Raw genomic sequence first — 16,906 nt, 5'->3', positions numbered from 1 at the left:
TATGGAAGACAAGCACTCTGGAAGGTTACCTGGACCTGCAACAGACTTTGTGTGAGAAAGAAAGTTTTTTGTGTGTTAATTCACTGTAATTTGGGGGATTTTTTGTTACTGCATCATAACTTGACCCATCATGACTGATAAAACTTCCATACGTTCTTTACATGGTAAGTAATTGAGGAAATAGAACCGGTGTTACAATACATATGTAACACCTTCAGCGACCTCAAGAAATTGCCCTGATATGCATACTTCATATGAAATGAATCAGAATATTAGGACAGTTTTTCAATTGTAGTGAGTTCTGACCAGTATTTCTGGATATGCTTGTTTAGGGTAAAGACCTATAGGAGTAGTGTCTGAAAACAACACTTTTATCGTTTTACTTCCTTAATGCAAAACTCTTCAATGCTTCCACTATTACCTACAGAATAAACTTTACATTCCTTACTTAAATTTCCATATTTTGGTCCTAATCTACCTTTGTAGACTGTGCACCATTATTCTTTTTAATTTCATCAGTATGTTCAGCAATCGTAACACCCATGGGCACAGCCATAGTTCAAGAATCTCTTTTATGGGTCTTTTTGTTTGACGCCCTACCCCAATACTGGGCTCCCCACCCCAACCAGTGTGCTACATTTAGCTGACTCTGATTTTAGACATTTTGCTGTGGAAACTGAAGACCATTGCCTAACATCTGTTTTCCCCTCCTCAATAATAATAATTCCTATATAGCAGAGGTGACAAGGTGTTCAAGTTTAGCTGTATTTCCTAGTCTTCCTTGCAACTAGATGTATGCACATAATCAAGTTGTAGACTTGTTGAGAGGGACATCAGGAGAGGTACCTTAAAGGCCCTGTTTGCCTAGTATCCCTTTCTTGCCTGCTACTTGGGAAGTGGATATGATGGCTGGAGTTCCAGTAGCCCTGTGGCAACATGAAGTCACTCTGAGAATGGAAGCCAGGGCTGAGAATGGCAGAAGAGAATAATAGGAAGGAGCCTGCATTCCTGGTTACCTTGTGGACCTGATATATCAACTCTGGCCTGTCTCTCAGTTTTTTTTTTTTAAACCACATTTCATTAACTCTTAAGATGCACCATTATCTATATATTATTAAGAAAAAAAACCCACTGCCAATCAAACTGATACAATGCTTTCTTATTGCATCCACACTGAGGTCACTCTGATTTCAGAAATGTTAAACTGTGAAAAAATGTGTCTTAGAATCAATAAAATATGTTATAGCGGAGAGTATTAACCCCTGTGTCTTTAAGCCATCATTATTTAGGGCTTTCAAATGCATTTCACACAGACTGTGCATCGTAACTGATGCAGACTAGTTTTTAATTTTTCTGCCTGTCTTCATTTTGGACTTAAAACTCCTTGAGATTTCTGAGTCACAGCCTTCCTCAAGGAGCCCTTGTTTTAAACATCAACTTCATTGAAGTATAATTCTCATACAATAACATGTAGCTGTTTTAAGTGTACATTTTGATGAGTTTTGGCAAATGCACGTACCCATTTGACTTCCACCATGATCAAGATAGAGAGTATTTCCATTACCCCATATACCCTTCCCCCTTAATTCCCCATACTCCAAGCCTAAGCAATTGCTGATCTCCTTTCTGTCATTATGCATTAAATTTGTCTTTTGTAGAGTTTTATATAAATGGAATCACAAAATATTTCTTTTGTGTCTGGCTTCTTTCACTCAGCATACTGTTTGAGACTCAACTATGTTGTCCTATGTACCAACAGTTTGTTTCTTTTTATTGCTGAGTAGCATTCCATTATATGGATGTACCACAATTGGTTTTTCACCATTTAATGGATCTTGGGTTGTTTCCAGTTTGGGGTTATTGTGGATAAAGGTGCTATGCATATTTGTATACACAGGGAGTCATCTTTTGGTCCCTCTAAAGTCATGGGCCTGTTCTGACTACTCTTGTATCCTGCCCTTGTTCTAAGAATCCTATAGCTCTTGCTGTGTATCCCTACCTTTTGTTTGCTTGTCTGTTGATCCTGGCTAGTTAAAGCTAAATCTTTCCTGAATAGGAATTATCACCTTTAGCCCTGCTACTTTACCTATTCCACTTTTTAAACATGATTATAAAAAGAAAGAATTAAATATACTAGAATATGACAGGGGAGGACAGTTGCCCTGGGTATGGAAATATAGAGGAATAATAGTTCAGGCTTCCAAACTAGGTTTCTATTCTATGAGAGGTAGTGGGGAAAGAACTCTGGCTTTGGAGCCAGACAGGTCTGTTTTTCAAATCCCAAATTTGGCCATTTTTTAGTGTGAGAATCGATATATATTACTGTATCTAACCTCATTGAGTATTTTTTTTTCCCACCTGGAAAATGAATATAACACTCACTTTGCAGAATGTGAGAATTAAATGCATATATTCATTTAACAAATATGTGTTGAAAACCTACATCTGCCAGGTCCTGTCCTGGGCTCTGGGGATACAGCAATAAGCAAAACAGCAAAAGTGCCTGACCTCATGGAGCTTACATTCTACTTAGAAAGGCAAGACAACAAAAACAAAAGAATGAAAATCTGTGTTACATTAGATGGTCATAAATCCCATAGAGAAAAACAGAGCAGAGAAGGGGGATAGAAAAGGCTGTAATTGTAACCTCTTCTTGGCTGTGAGCTACTTAAGACTAGGTATGATCTTTCTTCTGTATCACTAGCATTTATCATAATGTCAGCTGTATATTAAGTGCTGCACACGTTTCCTGAGTGAAAGGAGTGACTGAATAAAAACCAGTGTTGAGGACAGAGATTATCTCATGAAATCACTATAATACTGCTTACCTGGACACTTTTAAATGCTTCCAGATAGGTAATAATTCTGTCAGCAAGAATGGTGCCCTTCCCTTCTCCTTGTTCTTGCTGGTTCTGGAAGTCTCCTAGCCAGTGTTATATTTTTTCTTGGAAATCAGAATGCTTTGAATGTACCTTCTGAATAACAATATATCCTTGATGTTTAAAAATTAACTACATGCATTTTTCAGACTTTTGCTGAATGAATAATATAGAAAACAATTTGACAAAGTTCAGTATGTCAATTTTTCTATTAAGGAGCTTTGGTATTCTACAGTCTCTGGAAAACTGGCATGCATCTGCTATAAATATTAAAGTCATGCTTTAGAATAATATTCACTGTCAAGGGACAATGTCCTTAATATGTGGTTAAATGGGGTAAAAAAAATAGAGTATGCAGTGTCATCTCTTACACCTCTACTCAAACTCAAAGATACTATCTTCTGAACTATTGATGCCTTCCTTCTTTCACTGCCTAAAGTCCTTTAAATTACCCAGACCAAATACAAAATCTTTCTGTGAACTATCATAACACTTGCTTGACTTCTCAGATTGTTCATTAAAAAAAATATTTTAGTGCCTTATTCATTTTTGTATTTCTGACTGCAGGGATACGACAGCCCTTCCTTTGAATATCCAATAAATATTTGTTGATTTAATTATTTTCACAACACATCATTCACTTACAATTTTTATTCCAATGATGGTAAATCGATTTCTGAAACACTTCCCTTACCCCATATGAAGGTGCGATTATTGTTTTGAGCGATTCTTAAAAAGTATTATCTCCTATAAATGCAGCTTGTCATAAAAATCATTGCAGTTATGTCACAGTCTACTAAAAAGACCAAAAACAAGCCGGTTATTTTCCAATTCCAGTAATTTGCGTCATGTCTTATGTTTTGCTAAAACTCCAGTTCCTTGTTTTCCACGCCCCCCCCCCCCGATCTTATCCTATTAATAAGGTAGAAATAAGGGCATTTGTCTTTGTGGATCTAAAATTTTAGTGCGCTTCATTCCCTAAATGATTCCATGTGTAAATTAGTTGCTTAGTAAAGCCTGTAATCCGTCTACAGCCTAAGGAGCTATATTTAGTGCTCAGTTATTTAAACACACACACACAAATTGCGTGGCTGGGTAAATGCCTAGGTGTAGTTTCGTGGTGAGCGGAGTGCTGGGCCAGGTGCAAAACTCCCAGCGATGTTTTTCTGTGTCCCTGGCCAACTATCTCCGCGTAAAACTCCATCAATTTATTTGACTGCGCTACTGCAGAACGGAGTTAACTCCAACGCTACTCAAAGCAGCTTTATACAGATTTTTTAAATGTTTGAGCTGACCCTTACTGATTTTTTTTTTTTTACTATAAAACGACTCAGCTAGATCCAAGGCAGATTTGCCATCCTCTTTCAGGGCCCCTCGGGGGTGGTACAGAATTACGACTTTGGATTTGAGCGCAGAGCCCAAAGAAATGCAAACGCACAGACACGTAGAGACTTGGCAACAGCGACAGAGCTTTGTTAAAACTTGCCCCTCCGGCGGCGGGGCGGGATGGTTTGGCCGCCAAGGAGCCGGCGCGGGCGGCAGAGCGTAAGGCAACCTGACTTTCCTCTCGCTTTGTTTTTGCTGTCAGGGTGGTACAGAAATAGCAAAGCAGGGGCGGGAAGTCGCCCGGGTGTGTGTGTTTTTCCCCGCTGGCACAGGGACCGCAGAAGGAGGAAGCAGGAGCAGCGCGGAACCCGCCCGCCCCTATGCAGCAGCGTTCAGGCGCCGACCTCCAGCCGCTTCCAGAACGCTCAATGCCGCTTCTGCGGGCCCCGCCCCCTGCCGGGGTTTCCCCGCCACCCTAGCTCATTTGCATGGCGCTGCCCCTCCCCCGCTGCCATTGGCCGGCGCCGCGGCCCGCCCACTGCCCCTCCATCACGGCAGGGTTCCGTCCCCCGAGCCGCCCGGAGCTGCGGGCAGCTGGCGGACTGTTAAACCGCGGCGGCGGCGGCGGCCGGGGCGGGAGCGGGACGCGCTCTGGATACGAGTCAGCGGCGCCCCGGGTTGGGGGAGGCGGGCGGGCAGCTAGAGATCACCTCAGCAAACCCCACCACAGCCGGACCGAAGGTGCGGCGGCGGAGGGGAGCCAGGGCGCCCCAGCAGGCGAGTGGCCGGCGTCTTAGCGGCGGGCTGAGCGGGGTGGGTCTCCTCAGCCGGGGACTGCGGCAGCGCGGGAGGGGAGAGCGAAGGAGACCGCTGGGTGGACTTGCGGGCCAGGCGACCGGTCGGCAGCCCTTTCTCTCACCCCGAATCCTCTGAGCTGTTGGATTCTACGTCCCGGCACCGGATTGCGCTCTACAGCAGGGGTCGGACCGCAGCCAAATTTAAACGGCTAAACCTAACAGCTTTGGCAGAAGCCGAGGGGAGGGACGGGGTGGAGGGAGGGGCGGGGGCGGATCTAAGCGCGGTCACGTGGGGCAGGGGAGGGGCTTGGCAAGCCTCCCTTTTGTTTTGGCTGGCGCGTGCGCAGAGGGCAGGACACGTGGTCTTTTGGGCCCGCCCCTTGCCTCGCTGGCCGCGCCTTGCTGGCTGTGGTTGTGGTGTCGGCTGTTTTGGGGAGGCTTTGAGGCGGGGTTGTTTGCGTTAGATGGGACCTTTGTTTTAGTTAATTATCTTCACTTTATTTCAGGCAGACGTTGATTTGGCCTTTAGAATTACGTGGGATGGAGGAGAATCTAGAGAATTGTTGAGGAATGGTGTTGCCACGTTTGTGCCGTTTCTCTGCGTGCCGAAGGGATTGATGTTGCCGGAAAATTTGAGGATACGTGGTGTTTGGTAGCAAGAAATACAAGACTATGTTCTGGTTATTAAAGAAACTACTGGAAAGGAAGAGGCTAGCTTTCCAGCCGAGAGGGAAGGCACTGGCTGGATCTTGTAATGTTTTCTTACTCCGAGAGAATTAGTATTTGGTTCGTTCGCTGCCCGGTCTGCTCCGGGCAGGACCCACTTGTCCCTTCCCCTCGGATCAGCGGTCTGCGGGGATTGATTTTTTTTTCTTTCTTTCTTTTTGAACTGTGGGGAGCACGTTACTTTTTGATAACCTAAACTTTAGTCAGCTGGGGAGATTTAAGAGGATTACTTTCTTCGTCTTTCCTTAACCAGTTTGCTTAACTTCGTGCTGAGTTTGGGTCAGTAGGATGTTATTTTAAATTTCGACCAGATGGGGCAGGTTTATCAGCAATAAAAGCTAAGTGAGATATTTACCAGTACTGCAGGCAAAACCGACAGTGTTTTAGACTAGGAAAAAGTGGCTCAAAAAATAATTAAACATTAGCGAAAAACCTGGTGTTCTGGAATGCGGATTGCTTGAGAAAGGCTTTGCAGTGAGTGGTCTCGGCTGTTTCCAATTCTCACTAGCTGTTCTCTTGGGCAGGTTACAACCTCTCCGATCTCAATCTGTTTCCTCTTGTAAATAGTTTCATAATGCTGTCCTTGCCTTAAGAGGTTATGAGAATCACATGTTTTGTGTTAGTAAAAGTGATTTATAATCTTTACCAGCACTACAAATACAGAAATTGACAGGTAATACGGTTTTATAACAAAAGTCAGTTGTTTTTTTAAGCCAGCATGCTGGAAGAATATAAACGATGAATGAATCATGAAATAAGATATATTTGAATATCTTCAAAATCTGTTGTAACTATTATGTTTGATTCTCTGTCATTTTCCACTTTCTTAATCAGATCAATGTCAAGTTTGCTACCATTTCCTCATAGTTTTAATCTAGATAGATTATCGTTACTTCTCTTACCCAGCCCTTCTGGGTTAATTTTTTACATGAAATTTTTCTTAATCTAGGCCGATTTTGTCACTGATTTTTTTTTTTTTACATTTACTGTGTGTGTGTGATATATGCCTTTTCAAATAATAATTATTATTTTTAAATCTTATAATTTGGAAAATGAAGATGGGTGCAAATAAGAAAAACACAAATAATTTGTGTTTTTAACTATTTTCCTATGCGTATTTGTGTATTTTTCCTAAAAGTGGTATCATTTTAACTTTACCTCATAAACAGTCCCATGTCCTTAGTCATTGAAAAAATTATTTTTGGCAACTCGATGTTATATCATGTAACTTTCATATTTAAAATTTTTCCTGTTGGTAGATGTTTGAGTTGTTTCTAATGTTTTGCTGATGTAAATTTCACTACAGAAAATAGCCTTTTACATTTTCTTTGGAAAATTTTCCCCTAGATTTGTAAAAGGAATTACTGGGGGAGTGGGGGTGGGGTGTGTGTGTGTGTTTGTGTTTTAAGGCTCTTGCAACATCGCCAAATTACCTCCCAGAGTATTATATTGTTTAACACTCATCTAATGTATGAGCATGCCTCACATTACATCTTTATTCATCATCTGGGATTAGCAATAAGACAAAAAAACCTTGCTTTCGTTAGCATAAAATTTTTTTTTCACGTGTGTATGATACATGTGTTTTATTGTCTTAGAAGCTGCTTGAGGAAGATAAATATGTTTCATATTTGATGTGCTGCAAATCACATAGTGGGTGCTCAATAAATACTTGCAACTTGACTATTAATATTTATCTTTTTGACCTCTGAAAGGTCAGGAAATTATATCTTGCTTTTTTGTCTTACTCAATTTAGGAGTACATTGTTGGCAGTATACTATTATTGTTTGATTCATTACTTTGAGTACTTCTCCGTTCAGGTGGGGCCTCACTGATCTTAGCACAGTTGTCTTCTCGTGACTTCCCATTGTCCAACTGCTGCATTATCCAAGAACTCCATCCAGTTTTGATGCCATTTATCATAATAACTCGGATGAGTGAATAAAGGAAATAGTCTACCTTGTGTGGAATTCACTTACAAATTTCACTTTAATTGTTCCATATTCACTTGTAGCCTTTTCTGTGTTTGAAGGAAAAAAAGCCTACTGTCTAAAGTTACTTTGTTTCATTATTCAGATTGTTCTTGATAGCACAACTATTAATTACCTTTAACATCTTTTACTGCCTTTAACCTTATTCGTCATATGTAATTTTTACTTGTTCAGTTATTTATCACTCTTCCTGTCCTTTTACATTTGTCTGTGCTGTATTAATAGTTGAAGGAGGCCGAAAGCTGTCTCTGTCAGGTTTAGAAGATTGTTTACTGATTGGGTTCCTCAAGTTATAAACAGCAAAGAATGAGACTGCTTGCACCTGCAGTGTCAGCTAATAGGAAATTAGCAACCCGTTTACTGACTTTGGGCATATTGTCTATTATACCTCTATCGTTAAAGTCCTTACTATATCACAGGACTATAATGGAATACTGTACATAATGATGACACTCAGTCATCAATACAATCCTACATTACTTTCAGTATGTTTGATTTAGAAAGGCAAGGAAGGTGTATTCATTTCCAAAAAATTTACCTTTTTTTCCCTTTTAAATGTTCTGAAGAGATTGCACTGAACTGAGACTTTTGTTACTCTGTGTGGGATAAATAAACCAGCAAGTGTTAATAAAAACGGTAATATCGTACTTGCCTGTAGACAGTCTGTAATGAAAATCTGAAAACGATTCATAATGAAAGTTTTTAATACTTGGTAATATTTTTACGTTTTCAGGAACATTTTATTTCTATATGGATGTGACGGTTCTCTTGCAGAATTGGGAGAAAATGCAATCTTTTGTAATATTAAGGCTTTGTTAATATCTCTAATGAATTTTTAATTGTTTATTTCTAATCCTATAAGATCAAGAATCTTCAAGCATGTTGTTTAAAGTAATTAAAAAACTTTTTTTTCTTGGCAGTAGATCATTAATCAGTGTTTAACCACGTGAAATTAAGTTGGAGCCAAAATGTATATAACGAGCAAATGTGATAGTGCTAAATCTAAACGTAAATTTCTGGATCTAAGTTGATGTACACAGAAAAAAGTGACTCATTTATATTCCTATGAGTCATGCATTTATAACTGAATAGTAATAATTCCGCTTGAAGTTTGAAGCATGATCTGTTTGATGTGTTATGTGGCCACCCAAGTGGCTTTATCTTTAATTAAATTCCTTTAGTCTTCAAAGAGAATTCCTTTTTAGGCATAGTTTTCAAAGTGGAAGGAGTTCTAGCTATAAACATTATTGAAATAGAAAGTACTGAGCTAACTGTACCTTGGTCATGCCAATTACTACAGTGTTTTCTGCTGTAAATTGAGAATGCCCATTTGTGGCATAAAGAGATCTTGAAAACACAACAGTGTATTTAGTATCTTCCAGTAATTCCTATATTTTTGAGGAATAAAATTATACCAGTGTAAACTCTTTCTCATTACTTTTATTGACTTAATTGACTTAATTTAACTTTATGAGTTACAAATTAGAAACTTTTAGTCCCCTTATATTTCAGTAATGTTTGGAAGAGCTGCTCAAATTTTGCTAAAAGAATTTTTTTCCTGCTCCTTCTCTTTTTTTATAATGGATCAGCTATCTGAAACACATTAAAGTTGTAAGTGCAGAAATAATTTAATATTTATCTCTGCTTCAGGGTTCTCCCCTCTCTCAAAATGCTGTTGGTAGTCTTTTCACTTTCTTTTAACTTAAGGATGAATCTGCCTTCTTTATGATACTTTTATTCCTAGTTTATGTTACCGCATTGAAGAGAATTGGGATTATCCAGATTTCAATTGAAAGAGTAAATTTAATGTTCAGAGGGTAGATATTGATTTGATATTCCCCATGGACTATATGGAATATACATGTGTGTGCTAGAATGTAAGTCAGTCAAATCTGAAGTACTATTTTAGGGGGTGGAAAATCAGATTTGGTTTTTAATTTTTAATGTTCATTCTCAGGAGGAAGAGTGGTTCTTATTTATAATTGTCTAGATTCTTAGTTTCAGCTCTGAGGATAGACTAGATTAGCTAACTTTTGATTTTCTTTAGACCGTATGCCAAAAATTATTTGGTATATGTGACCTGAATAGTAATTGTAAAGACCTGGTTACTAGTGTTGGGATCAATCCAATAATTATTGTTATAATTACCTCACTGTACATGCAGCTTTTGAGGGATGACATGATGGTATTTACTATATCTCATGATGTCCAAGGGACCAGATTGCATTTAATTAATGCTAAATTCATAAATACATATGATTTATAAACCTTAAAGATTAAGTCACTAATGGAAGCATTTTGGAGACAACAGGGCAAGGCTCCTTATTTTTAGTAAGGTAATATCAGAGCAACTAATTTCTTCCTTAATTCACAATGAATGTTCTTTGGATTAAATTGTAGACCCCAAATTAGAATTTGTAGTATAGACTTGACTTTACAATTCCCCCATTTTTCTGAATTTGATTTATAATAATGAAATTTAATATAGCCAAAAAGAAAAAAACTGTTTTGATTCTTTGTAGTTTTTAAATGTTTGTAATTTAAATGAATAAACTTTGGCTTGTGTTACTGAAATTTTCTCTCTGGTTGGTAGTGTTTTAAGATACTTCTAAGAAAATGTATATATATTGAAATCTGGAATTTTGCTATAGGGTTGTTTACTTGGTGGATTATCTGTAATAGTTTTACAATGGATTGGTTTTGGGTTTTGGTGGTTGTTTTTTTTTCGGTTTTCTTTTTTTTTGGCCACCCCTAAAATTTCTGGGCTGTGGATGTGCTAAGGAATTATTAATTTATTTTTACTTAAATTGGAATGCAGGTTGAAAACTCTGTTGTACAACATGAAAGTGAAGTTCGTGCCCAGGAAATATAATTGATTTTTGGATTATCTAGAACTATTGCCTCTTAACAGATAATCAGAATAATCTGTCTGGTTGCTTTCTTTGAAAGGGTGATATGATTTCTTGCAGTTTTGCTTCTTAAATCCTGTTAGCTTACTATTTTAGTTTCTGTATGTTGTGGTTAAGGAAGTTTAGTTGTTTTTTTCTCAGTTTTATTCTTTCCAGTTTCTTTAAAGTCCTATATCATGGACTGACTAAATTCTTTTTACAGAAAGGACCTATTTTCCTTGAGTATCTTGGGAAAGATGATAGTGGTGCCGAGAGTAAATAGAATACAGTGTTTTAGCAGCTAGAAAGAAATTTCTTAGATTTAGGTAAGATCCAAACACTTTTTTTCGACCCAATATGTGCATAATTAGAAACCGAATAATTAGAAACCAGAATAATTGGAAACTGAATATTCATAAGAAGAACAAGATGCTTAGAAAACTGTTTGAGGATTTGCTTTTTTCACATTCTTTTTGTATAACCTAAGCATAGGTGTCTAAAAATACTAAACAGTATTTGGCTAAGAACTTTGGGACTGAAATATTTTAGTTAATGGTTGATTCCTGTTTACTTTAGGGGTACAGTATACTTTATACTGTCCAGTACAGTAATCCTTAACCACATATGACTATTGAGCACTTGAAATGCAACTAGTCCAAATTGACTGTGCTAAATGTAGAATAAACACTTTATTTATTTATTTATTATTTTTTTGTGTGTGTGGTACGTGGGCCTCTCACTATTGTGGCCTCTCCCATTGCGGAGCACAGGCTCCGGACGCGCAGGCTCAGTGGCCATGGCTTACGGGCCCAGCCGCTCCGCGGCATGTGGGATCTTCCCGGACCGGGGCACGAACCTGTGTCCCCTGCATCGGCAGGCGGACTCTCAACCACTGTGCCACCAGGGAAGCCCATAAACACTGTATTTTGAGACTTTAGCACACATAAAATAAACATATCTCATAAAGATATTTTTATCCAATATTTTTATTGGAGTCATATTTTCTATATAATGGGTACAATGAAATTCAAATTTCATATGTTTCTTTTTACTTTTTAAAATATGTCTAGTAGCAAATTTAAAATTACATATTTAGCTCACCTCATATTTCTATTGGACAGCAATGTTCTATACTAATATTTCCTAGCCTTAAGACTCCTTTCACAATAAAATATGAATCCTTTTCCTTGAAATTTTTAAATGATTTTATTATTTTGGATGGTATTTATTGAGGAAATATTTATTAAGGGCCTACTATGTGCCCAACAGTATTTTAGGATACAGCAGTGCATGAAAACATTCAGATCCTGCCTTCATGCAGCTTTCATTCTAATGGGAAAAATGTATGATAAATAACTTTTAGTAGAAAAAAATTTAATGAACTATTATTTGTTCTAAGCATACTATTGGCTATTATATATAATTTCACGTAATATAATTTTAATACAGTACTTAATTTATTGAATGACATGTGCTATTTCATTTGGCATTTATCTTGCTTTGTGTTCTCTGCATTTCCTGGATCTGTGGCTTGACGTCTGACATTAATTTGAAGGAATTCTCAATCATTATTTCTTCAAATATTTCTTCTCTCTTCACCTTCAGTATTTGCATTACATGTATGTTAACACCTTTTGTAGTTGACCCACAATTCTTGGATATTCTGTTCCTTTTTTGTTTTTTTTTTTCAGTCTCTTTCCTCTTTGCTTTTCATTTTGGAAGTTTCTATTGACATATCCTCAAGCTCAGAGATTCTTTTCTCAGCCATGTCCAGTCTACTAGTGAGCCTATCAAAGGCATTCTCATTTCAGTTATGGTGTTATTGGTCTCCAGCATTTCTTCTTGATTCTTTCTTAGAATTCCCATGTATTTCCATATCTTTGCTTACATTATGCGTCTGTTATTGCATGTTGTCTACTTTTTCCATTAGAGCCCTTAGAAAATCATAATTTGTTTAAGTTCTTTAAAGTCACAGTCTGATAATTCCAACATTCCTCTCATATCTGAATCTGGTTCTGATGCTTGCTCTGTCTCTTCAAACTGTTTTTTGTCTTTTAGTATGCCTTGTAATTTCCTTTTGAAAGAGGGGACATGATATACCTAGTAAAAGGAACTTTAGTAAATAGGTCTTTAGTAAGATGTGAGGTATAGAGGAAGCATTCTGTAGTCTGGTGATTAAGTCTGTCTTTTAGGGAGGCTGTGCCCCAACTTCACAAATGCTTCACAGATTTTTCCACCTCTTAGGTGGGATAGGATGGCTACATGGGGCTGGGGTTAGGTATTTCCCTTCCCTCACATGGAAGGCTAGTAAAAGCAGGAGTGGGGTATTTCTTTACTTTTAAGAAAAAGCAAGACTCTTCAACAGATTTCTTAGAAAGTAATATATCATCTGTCACTTCTTTATCTTCATTTTATTTGACCTCACTATGGCATTTGATAGAGCTGCCCATGTCTTTTTAACATACTTTTGAACACTTTGGAATCTCAATTACCTACACTCTGGAATTTCCTTTTCTCTCACTAACTGGACTTTCTTTTTTCTTTCTTTCTTTTCCTTTTTTTTGGGGTGGGGGTTGGGGTTTTTTTTAACGTTTTAATGAATGGGAGTGTGCATTTAAAAAAATTATTTACTTTTTGGCCACACCGTGCAGCATGCAGGATCTTAGTTCCCTGACCAGGGATCAAACCTGTGCCCCCTGCATTGGGAGCTCAGAGTCTTAACCACTGGACTGCCAGGGAAGTCCCACTAACTGGACTTTCTAAGTCTCCTCTTAGGGCTCTTCCTCCTTTGTAACACCTCTTCCTTTGTTCAGATAAATGTGAGTGAACCCCCTGGCTTGATCCTGAGCTCCTTTCTCTCTCTGGCTCATTATGTCTAGACAAGTTTGTAATTTTTGTTCCACAAACACCCCTAATTTATTCCTGCTTTACAGATTTCTATTAATTGTCTTTTTTCCTTGGAAAGCTCTTACCCCAAACCTTGGTTAGCTTGTTATTGTCATTTCAAGTCTCAGAGCAGATGTCGCCAACACAGAAGTCTTCCTTCATCTACAAATCTAAATTAGCTCCTACTGCAGTGTAGTTATGCTCTATTACTTTACTTTGTTTATTTTTATAAAAACACTGTGAGAACCCTATTTACTTCTGATCTTTTTGTTTTCTTGTTTGTATATTCTCTATCTACCATTTGCTAGCTAGAATGTAGGCTCTGTGAGAATAGAAACCTTATTTGTCATGCTGTCTACAATCTTTCTGGTACCTAGGTTAGTGTCTCTTACATACTTCTCAATAAATATGTGTTAACTGAACTGTTGAATGTTTGATCTTAGATCAAATATATATTAAGTGGAGGTTAAAATCCAGCTTCTACCAAAAATAGACAAAACTACATTTATGACTTAATGTTGGCCATTTCTTCATTTTCTGCTTTTAAAAAGTCAACTGGTTAATTTCCATATTTTTTGGAAAATTTTTATTTGTTTTGTTTTTAAAAGATGAAATAGGTTTACAGCTGTCATTCACAAGTACTTCTCTATAACTCATTGTGGTATGGATGGATTTATACCCAAATGAAAACCAGATGGTCTTACTTGTGGTTAGTTATTCTCACTGTCTTAAGTTGGCTTCTGAAATACTGGAGATACCTTTTAGATGCTATAAAATAATTTTGATCATTAGTTATGGAACTAATGGAGATATCTTCAGGTGAATTTGCAGAATTATTTTATGCTCTCCAATCAGTATTCCTTATGCATTCTTCCTCTCACCAGTTGTCTATTACGTGTAAAAATGAAATAATATACCATTGAAAATAATTACAGTTTAAAACTGTATAATGGTCAAAACCATTATTCAGAGTTAACCTGAATGGTAAATTCAGTGACTTTCAGGAGTTTGCACGTCTGATTTCCACTAATTCCAAGACATATTATCTTCTGTATGTTTATGTCAAAGGCTCCTCAGTTGTTATGTTTTAAATAGTTGTTAAATGTTTATTTTATTGTTTATTTTAATTTTGAGGAAGTGCAAGTTAATCAATTTTTTTCTCTTATGAATGTTTTTTGTGTCATAGCTAAAAAAAAATCTTTGCCCAACCCAGTTTCACAAAGATCTCCTATTTTTTTCTAGACATTTTATGGTTTTAAGTTTTACATTTAGGTCTATGATCCATTCTGATGCATGTGACTATTTTTGTATAAGGTATGAGGTGTGGGTTAAGGCTCAGGATTTTGCATATGGATGCCTTATTGTTCCAGAATCATTTGTTTTTTAAAAAACTAAGTCTTTCTGCATTGAATTGCCATTACATCTTTGCCAAAAATCAATTGACCATAGATGTGTGGGTCTATTTCAGAGCTCTCTATTTATCTGTCTAATTATCTGTCCATTCTTTTGCCAATCTATGTTTATTTTGACTACTGTAAGTAGGTAGTATGAGTCCTTCAGCTTTGTTCTTTTTCTTGTTTGGGCTATTGTAGTTGCTTTCCCTATCCATACAAATTTATGAATCAGCTTGTTGATATTAGCAAAAATTCTGCCAAGATTTTGATTGGGATTGTGTTGAATCTATAGATCAGTTTAAGGAGAATTAACATTGTAACAATATTGAATAATTAATCCATGAACACAATGTGTCAGTCCATTTATTTAGATCTTACTTGATTGTTTTTCATTGGTGGTTGTTTTTTTCAGTGTGTAGTTCCTGCACATTTTTTGTTTGATTTATACCTAAGTATTTCATATTTTTAAGCTATTGGAATTAATATTATTTTAAAAATTTCTATTTCTGTTTTTTTCATTTCCAGTATCTAGAAATATAAATGATTTTTGTATCTTGACCTTATTATGTCTGCTACCCTAGTAAACTCATTAGATCTAGGAGCTTTTTTTATAGATCCCTTGGGATTTTCTATGTAGAAAATCATGTCATCAATGAATAGACACAGTTTTACTTTTTATTTTCCAGATTTCTATGCATTTTGTTTCTTTTTTCTTCTTCTGTTCCACTGGCTAGGACCTCTAATGTGATGATAAATAGGAGTGATAAGAACAGACACCTTGCCTCATTCCCAGTCTTATAGTAAAAGCATTCAGTCTTTCATCATTAACCATGAAGCGGCCTCTAGGCTTCTGTGTAGATACTCTTTTTCGGGTTAAGCTATTTCCCTCCTTTTCCTAATTTACTGAGTTTTTTTTTTTTTCTAATTATGAACAGATACTGGATTTTGTCAGATGCTTTTTATTTGTTTTTTTTCTTTAGTCTTTTGATATGGTGAATTTCAATAATTAATTTTTTTAAAATGTTGAACCAGTCTTACATTCATGGAAGAAGGCATACTTGGTTGTGACTTATTATTCTTTTTATATATTGCTGTGTTTGTAACAGTTATTTTAAAAATAATAACTGAAATAGGTGTTGTTACTACTTAAATTCTGGAATACCTTTAAAAATCATAACTCTCTTCTCTGTTTATTAATTCAGCCAACAAATATCTGACAATTATTGTGTGCTAGACATTGTTTTAAGTGCTGCAGATTAGAATATTGAACAAAATTGAGTTCTGCCCTTAGACTATATTACTTTCTAGAATGTAATATAAAGTCAGGTTCTGACATTAGCACCCCGAGGAACAATAAAACGGTGTAGGGGAATGGAGAATCATGAAGTGAGGGGCTAAAGCTATTTTAAATAATTAATCAAGGCAGGACTCTCTGAGGAAGTGACTGTAGAGCAGAAACATGAATGAAGTGAGGGAGCTAGCTATCTTATTTGTGGAAAATTGTTCCAGCAAATATGAAGTCCTGAAGCAAAGACTTGTTTGGTGTGTTTCAAGAATAACACAGAGGCTAGTGTTTATGGAGTGCAGTAACCCATAGAGATAGTTACAGGAGGCTAAGTAGTCAGGGACTTGATAGTGTAGAACTTTGTAGGCCATGGTAAGAAAAACTTTGGATTTTAAGTATAATGGCAACCACTTATTTTTCAACAAATATTAATTCAGTATCTGCTATATGTTAGATACTTTTGCGTCTTGACAACATACTAGTTAACAAATAATGAAAAATCCAAGCAGTTGTAGATCTTAGAAATGTTAGTAATAAGTGTAGTTGTTTACGTTAATATGGAGGTAGTCAGAAGTGGTAGAGTTTAGAAGGATCAGTTAGTAAGCCTTGTTTATACACAGTGATTACATATTTAGGTATTTTAAAAAATTGGAGTAAATGGACTTGAGTTTTATGCTAAAACTATATGAACATAATTTAACCTTTTTTAATAATAGGAAATAGTTATTTTCCT

General features: G+C 36.8%; 1 protein-coding gene across 1 annotated transcript in view; it reads left to right on the top strand.

Moving 5' to 3' along the window:
- Window positions 1–4,951: 4,951 nt before the first annotated feature.
- KANSL1L (KAT8 regulatory NSL complex subunit 1 like) overlaps window positions 4,952–16,906 on the top strand; it is a 145,816-nt gene continuing 133,861 nt past the window's right edge. The window contains 1 exon segment of the mRNA XM_079925208.1: window positions 4,952–4,986. The gene's annotated coding sequence lies outside the window, so the exon portion shown is untranslated.

This window comes from Stenella coeruleoalba (genome assembly GCF_951394435.1).
Source record: "Stenella coeruleoalba genome assembly, chromosome: 6".
NCBI classification, from domain to species: domain Eukaryota; kingdom Metazoa; phylum Chordata; class Mammalia; order Artiodactyla; family Delphinidae; genus Stenella; species Stenella coeruleoalba.
The sequence above is the reverse complement of the archived record's forward strand: the minus strand, read 5'-3'. Positions and strand labels throughout refer to the sequence as shown.